The sequence below is a fragment of the Capsicum annuum genome, chromosome 1, assembly GCF_002878395.1.
Source record: "Capsicum annuum cultivar UCD-10X-F1 chromosome 1, UCD10Xv1.1, whole genome shotgun sequence".
Lineage (NCBI taxonomy): Eukaryota > Viridiplantae > Streptophyta > Magnoliopsida > Solanales > Solanaceae > Capsicum > Capsicum annuum.
The window spans coordinates 241,032,011-241,038,681 of record NC_061111.1 but is presented as its reverse complement, the minus strand read 5'-3'; the positions used below and the strand labels follow the sequence as shown (position 1 = coordinate 241,038,681).

The following is a 6,671-nucleotide window of genomic DNA, read 5'->3' as shown; positions in this document are numbered from 1 at the left end:
ACCGAGGACCCCTTTGGTGACCACTCTCAGATTCATTACCAACAATATGAATACAAGATATAATGGTGTATTTGACACCAAAACAGACAACCAAACTCATGTAACCACAAGAAAAAGATGAAAAACATAATAAGATTTCAATAATAGAATGATTTCAAAGTTACACAACAAGAACACTACCAGCGGTTACAACAAAATAAAGATAGAAAGATACACAAATGGAGGTATAATCTTAAGAACCCAAGAACATATAACACTCTTGGACCCTTACAACTACACACTACAATCACCTATCTCTTAAAATTAACACAAGAGAGGCATCTACCACCCAGGCACCAATGTATCAAGTAATCCAACACACAAGTGATTCCACACTTGTATATGGTCCTAGTTACAATTTGGGGACTCTCTCTATTTAATAGGAGTTTTCTCTAAAAATCATTAAGCAACTAAAGAAATAAACCCTACAATGTTCTATTTATACTACATTACAATAATAGACAAAATGACAAAAGGGCCCTTTAGTGACTAGTCTACAAAAATACTTAAAAAGTGTCATGATCATGATCATACTTATATCATACATAGTATTGCATACTAAATATTTTATAATAGTTTCAGTTATCCATGTACTCTTATTAAGTATTCCATATCATTCAGTCAGTTACTGTTCATGTGTATTATATTCACCATTACTTCATCTAGAATACCAGTACATTCCATGTACTAACACATACTCTTTCTTTGTGCTATGATGTATCATATCATAGGTTTGGACGCTCAGATTCCTAATTCTGCTTAGCCAGATTCAGTCAGCAGTAGCAGATTTAGTAGTGAGTCCTCATCTATTGAGGATACTCTTATTTCAGTAATATAGTAGATTTAGTATTTTATAAGTCAAAGTTAGTTGGAGGTTTATCCCATCAACTCCATATTTAAATAGTTCAGTTAAAGGTTTTTCAAGCTAGACTAGTTCAAACAGTGTTCAGTTTTCAGATGATATTATTTAGTTGCTATATTTACTAGTATTCAAATTATGAACCTTATGGAATTTTAGCCAAATTTCCGCATTATTTTAGTATTATTACTCAGTGCTTACAGCAGGTACCAGTCATGGGTTAGCTTGTGGTCCTTTGGGGTTGTAAGCATCGTATGGCGTCTGAGATGCAGATTCAGGGTATTATAAGAGTCAATTTCAAAAATTGGAAAACCAACTTCTTCTTCTTTGAAGACAAAATTGGCTAGAATTTCGCCGGTTATGTGACTACTAGTGCTCGTGGAACCTCTATCCTAGGCGCCGCTGCTGTAGGCTGTACCCCTAAATCCACACCATTGTGTGTTGTTGGCTGAGCTCTCTCGATTGTCGAACCTCTAGCTAACCCTAATAATTATACCAATTGATATCGAAAAACCAAAAATATATAAAATTAGGTAGATCCTAGGCTTCCCCTTAGCCCACCTACTATTGTGGTGGCAGAATATCTAGAGCTCTCTAAGTCCTAGGGGCTATAACAGGATCATGTGATGGATACTGGATTGAATTTGAACTAGGTCTACTGCTTGCTGGCTCCCGCACCTCATGTCCTATCCATCTACGTAAAGAGTAAACGAATAAATATTAACAACTAACTCAAACCCAATACCTGAAAATAGATCAAGAAAATAAGATTTTTCCCTAAAAATGCTCTGTAGATGATGTGCCATGGTTTCATGAAACTTACGATGCTTAGACTTGGAGAAAATGCATATAATTAAGGATATTTTATTTGATTTGATGTATTTTTAGAGTGATGTTGCAGGAAATTAGGTGTTGTAATATAAGTAGAAGAAAATGAAATGAAAAGCTAAAAAATGACCACTTAGTTTGGCACCTATGCCTCGTAGGTACCACCTACTGGGCATCGGTCGGTCCTTAGGTCTTACAAATTAAGATCCAGGGAGAAACATTTGGAGGACCACCTACGGCCACCCACTTACGGGCCATAGGTGCCACCTATGGCCCGTAGGTAGGTCCATAGGTGACCACCAACGCAATTTTCCTGGATAATTTTGAATTGATTCTTTATGTTTTCCATTTAACCTATATACACTCCTATGATGTTTTTGGTCATTACTATGGGCGTTTAGTCAAGTTTTCCTCTTTTGTTTAGGATTTGAACTCTAGGGTTTTCTTGTAATCTATAAATATCCATTTTACGTTTCTATTTAAGAGATGTCCAGAGATAGGCCCTTTGGGTCTAATTTTACATTATTCACAAACATCTTTTGATTCTATGATTGACTTTTGATCTTAGAATCTTATTGTTCTTGGTTTGTTATTCAATTTAAGACTTTGGGTTTTCTTCTTTCATTATTGTGAGATTGATTCTATGATTTTGTCTATGAATCCCATAAATGATCTCTTAACTATGAACGGCTTATTCCCTTAGCTAGGGTTGTGGGAATCCTAACGGATTAATAAAGTAAGGGAAGTGCCAAGTCGTTCTAGATAAAGATTCTTGCATTTATTATGGTTTTCTTCACTTTTATTGCTTTCTTAAAAGGTGCACACATTAGGATCCCGCCTGTATTCAGTATGATCCTAGCCGGGAGGTAGAGATTAGGAAACAAGATCACAATAGTAATTTGAAGTCAATTGCCGAAATAAGGTTACCTGGATTATCTATTTATGACGATTATATTTAATCTAATAACTTGAGAATCAAAAGGTGATAATTAACTGGGATCTAGGACAAGGGTTAGTAAGACAACATCCTGAGGGTCAAAAGTTAAAGGGTGAAATCCGTCAATGAGTCCACAAGACAATTGATGGTACACAACTTATTAGATTTTGCATACAAGGTATTAGAATAGTTTGACAATGCACGATAAATTTGCGGAGTCAGAAAGTAAGGGGAACGAAAGCCTAGTGTTCGTCTTAAATTGATTACAACTTCGAGCATCTAATTCTTGTTTCTCTTTACTATCTCACCACATCCCCCATTTACTTTTCTGCACTTCATGGTGATTTCAACAGATTCAAGCAAGATCTCTGACATATTTTCAGTGGGATTGAACCCAACCTAGTTGGGTTACTATATTTTAATAGTGATCGCTTTATCCTCATAAGGAGGTGTAGTTTGGGCGACATTAGTAGCCTCCTAAAGAAAGTATACAGACATATTTGTACCAATCCACGAGACTATACTAAACATTAGCTCCAGTACCAATAGTACCAGTAACCTATGATCTGATACAGAGCTGTCACGACCTAATTTGTCAAGTCATGATAGCACCTACCTTATCCAACCTGTAGGCAAGTCAAGACATAGCCCAGAATAATAAGTAATGGGATAACTAGTAGAAACCAAAAAAAGATCACATATAATAATAACAGTAGTAATAATAAGCAAAAAAATAGAAAGGAAACATATAAAGTATATCGAACGAGAGAAGAAAAAGGACCAATATATACAAACAAATTCCTCTCAAGACCTGATAAGGTAGGTACTAGAGCCACTGCTAAAGATACCTAGAGTACTAAACAGAATAAAAAATATACACAATGCATACAAGAAGTCTCGAGTACAAAATACTAAAATGGAATAGATGGATAAGGATTAGCCTTGGATGATAGCAAGCTCACCCTACTTTGGATCAGTATTGAAAAATAAGAATCATGTCAGTGCTAGCTGCTAGTACCCGAATCTAAATCAGGGTAAACATGCAGAAGTGTAGTATGAGTACCAAAGCAACGGGTACTCAGTAGGAATCATTCGCCGACTAGTCTCTATACAAAAAAAGTCTAGCTAAAACGCACACATGTAATCTAAGTCAATAATAAATAGGGATAGAAAAGTAAAGAACTATCGATCTACACAAATGCAATAAAGGCTTAAGTAAAAGTGATACAGAAGGATAAATAATGTAATGATAAAAGGCAAACTAAACATTAACTAACTGGTTCCCATAAGCCCACCAGACAGTAAAAAAGAAAACTAACCCAACGTGCCCCCATAAGCTAGTGGAACACACAAGAAGTAATTTTAAAGAAAAATAATAATAATTCATAGCTGAATCAATCCCATGAAACCATATTAGCCTTCCAGATGTGCACAGGCTCAAACCAACACCAATGGGTAGTAACGAGAGGCCAGACACCAAGATTGAACCGGTAGTGGTGGATAATAACAAGAGGTTATATGCTGGATTCAAATAAAACATTGTGGGTAATAATGAGAGACCACCTACAAGATATACGACAAAACTCATAATCAAATACCAGACTCAAACCGAAACTTTGAGGAGCCACAACTCTTAGAACAATTGTAATTAGTACCAGAACTCCCACATAATATCATAACAAGATGCCAAACTCAAACCGAAACTTGTAGTAATCATATCCAACTGTAAAATTGAAACCCAAATCATACTGTGATCGATGCCACAATATTACCAAATTTAACAATAAATGACATAAATATAATATATGTTGACCATAAATCCTAGTTAAAATATATTTAAATAACCTTTCGAGTAACTTTCTTAATTAAGGATGAATCCAAGATTTCACAACTTAAATACCACATCATATTAAGAGTTAACTAAATAGAAATTTACTGGAACGTGATCCTAATTAGATAATTAAGACATGATATCTATACCAAATGATACAAAAACTACAATCACCTGTACAAGACTAGCATAAGAACACACAATTACCGTAAATAATACAATCTAAAAATAAGATAAATCTAACATACCTGGATGCTTAAAGCTAAAAATTTCTTCGAGAAGCCTATGTATAGTGTTCTACTACAACTGAAGCTTGAACAACTTGATGTTCTGATTTTATTTTGCAGATTAATTAAAACGCCATAAGAGCTCTTCCCTAACTTTTCATTCTTTTGTATATGTTGAAGTATATCCTTAATGAGACTTGACCTTATGCTACAGATGCTAAATGGAGTAATAATGATATTCTGTAAGATATAGCAAAAGGAAAAAAAGGAAAACTTGAAATGGACACGTATTATATAATTAACTTAATATTCCTAGGCATGTCCACTAATTAGAATAACATTAATTGATATATTGTGTTGTACCTTCCTTTAATCCCATGTGGAAGGAAGGTGACACCTCAACACCAATCTTATCTAATTATATAAATATATATTTGGATATTATGTTGGTTTGTGGTAAAATCAATATAATATTTAGAATATATCATAATTAACAAAGAACTATCTAACAAAACTTCTATTATATAATAATAGTATTTTTAATATATTTAAATTCATCATTTCCACTTAAAATATTAATAGAGTATCCAACTATTTATAAAGTAATGTAGATATAACATAACTAAAGAATTTTATGCATATTAAAAATATTTTAGAAGGATAATAAATTTTATTTCTATCAAATGTCAATTTAGATTAAATATTTCACAATATATTTGATATCATCAAAATTCTCAAACGAACTGTCCTAAAATTGAACTATCAGTCCCAACTAGCATCAAATCATAAATAACTTGAGACAGTTATAAAAATATTCTAGAAATCAAAAATACATGAAAATAAGAAAAATGATAATGAAAGTCATTACACACAAATCTGAATTATAACATTGGCTTGATCAATAGAAAATCAAACAAAGTACTATAATTTTAAGAATTGCTTTAACAAAAGAATTTTATAAGAATTTAGAAGAAGTATTTTGGTTGGAGAGAAGAAGAATATCAAAGTGGGTTTGGATAAGTGGGAAGCATGGGTAAACATGCTGATAAATTCTTGAATTGACAGTTGGAATCTGATGGTTGCAGTTTAGTTTCGTGCTCTTTTATGTGACTATTCAAGATTATTAGTGTCCAGATTGCATGATCTTTTGTGAATTGCAGAGCATAACGTATCGATTACTTACTTTCACAACTGTTTGCTTCTTCTTCTATCTTTATGCAGAAAGACGCATTGTTTAATTAATTTACTGATAACAATTTGGAACAGGTACTTAGGGCTTTTGAATAGGTGTCTGTATTATTAGGTTTTCTATATTCTCTATTTGTAGGGGTTTTAAAGGAAGTTAAATAGAATCTTTAGTTAAATAATGGAAAGAGAATATTAGTAATTTCACTTTAAAGTTAGGGAATTTATGCTTTTAAGATAAGTATAGGTATATTATGTATTCCTTGAGTTATTAGCCCTTACTTGGTTTCATTAAGTTTAAGATGTCGCAATCTGAATGCACATTTGTGTTATTAAGATCATGTTGTCCTTTACAGATCTGAACACTGAATGAATGAGATTATTTACTTTTCAACATTAAATGTTCATAATTTGTTTATTTGTAAACTAATAAATATAAAATTCAAATAAAAAGTAATTGAATATCAAAAAATATAAATTCAGTAAAATAAAATCACTATGTGATTTTAAATATGAACATTCATATTTTCTAGTGATAGTGGAGATAGTTTGTAGTAGTGATTGATGTTAGTGTCCAGTAATAATGATAGTGGTAATGATTGATGTTAGTGCCTAATAATGATGATAGTGTAATGATCGATGTTAATTATTAGTAATGGTGGTGACGGTGATAGTTGTGATGGTGGAGGTGGTTGGTATTGTTTTAACTAGTGTGATGGTGGCAGATGAAGGTGATGGTGAAGTTGGTTGATGCTAGTAAGTTGG

At 32.9% G+C, this 6,671-nt stretch overlaps 1 long non-coding RNA gene across 1 annotated transcript; it reads right to left on the bottom strand.

Annotated features, from left to right (window-relative positions):
• Window positions 1–3,830: 3,830 nt before the first annotated feature.
• Window positions 3,831–5,093, bottom strand: LOC124889299. Its single transcript, XR_007048175.1, has 2 exons — window positions 4,743–5,093; window positions 3,831–4,226 (listed from the first exon to the last, which is right to left on the bottom strand). It is a non-coding gene; the product is annotated as an uncharacterized LOC124889299 (long non-coding RNA).
• Between the last annotated feature and the right edge of the window lie 1,578 nt (window positions 5,094–6,671).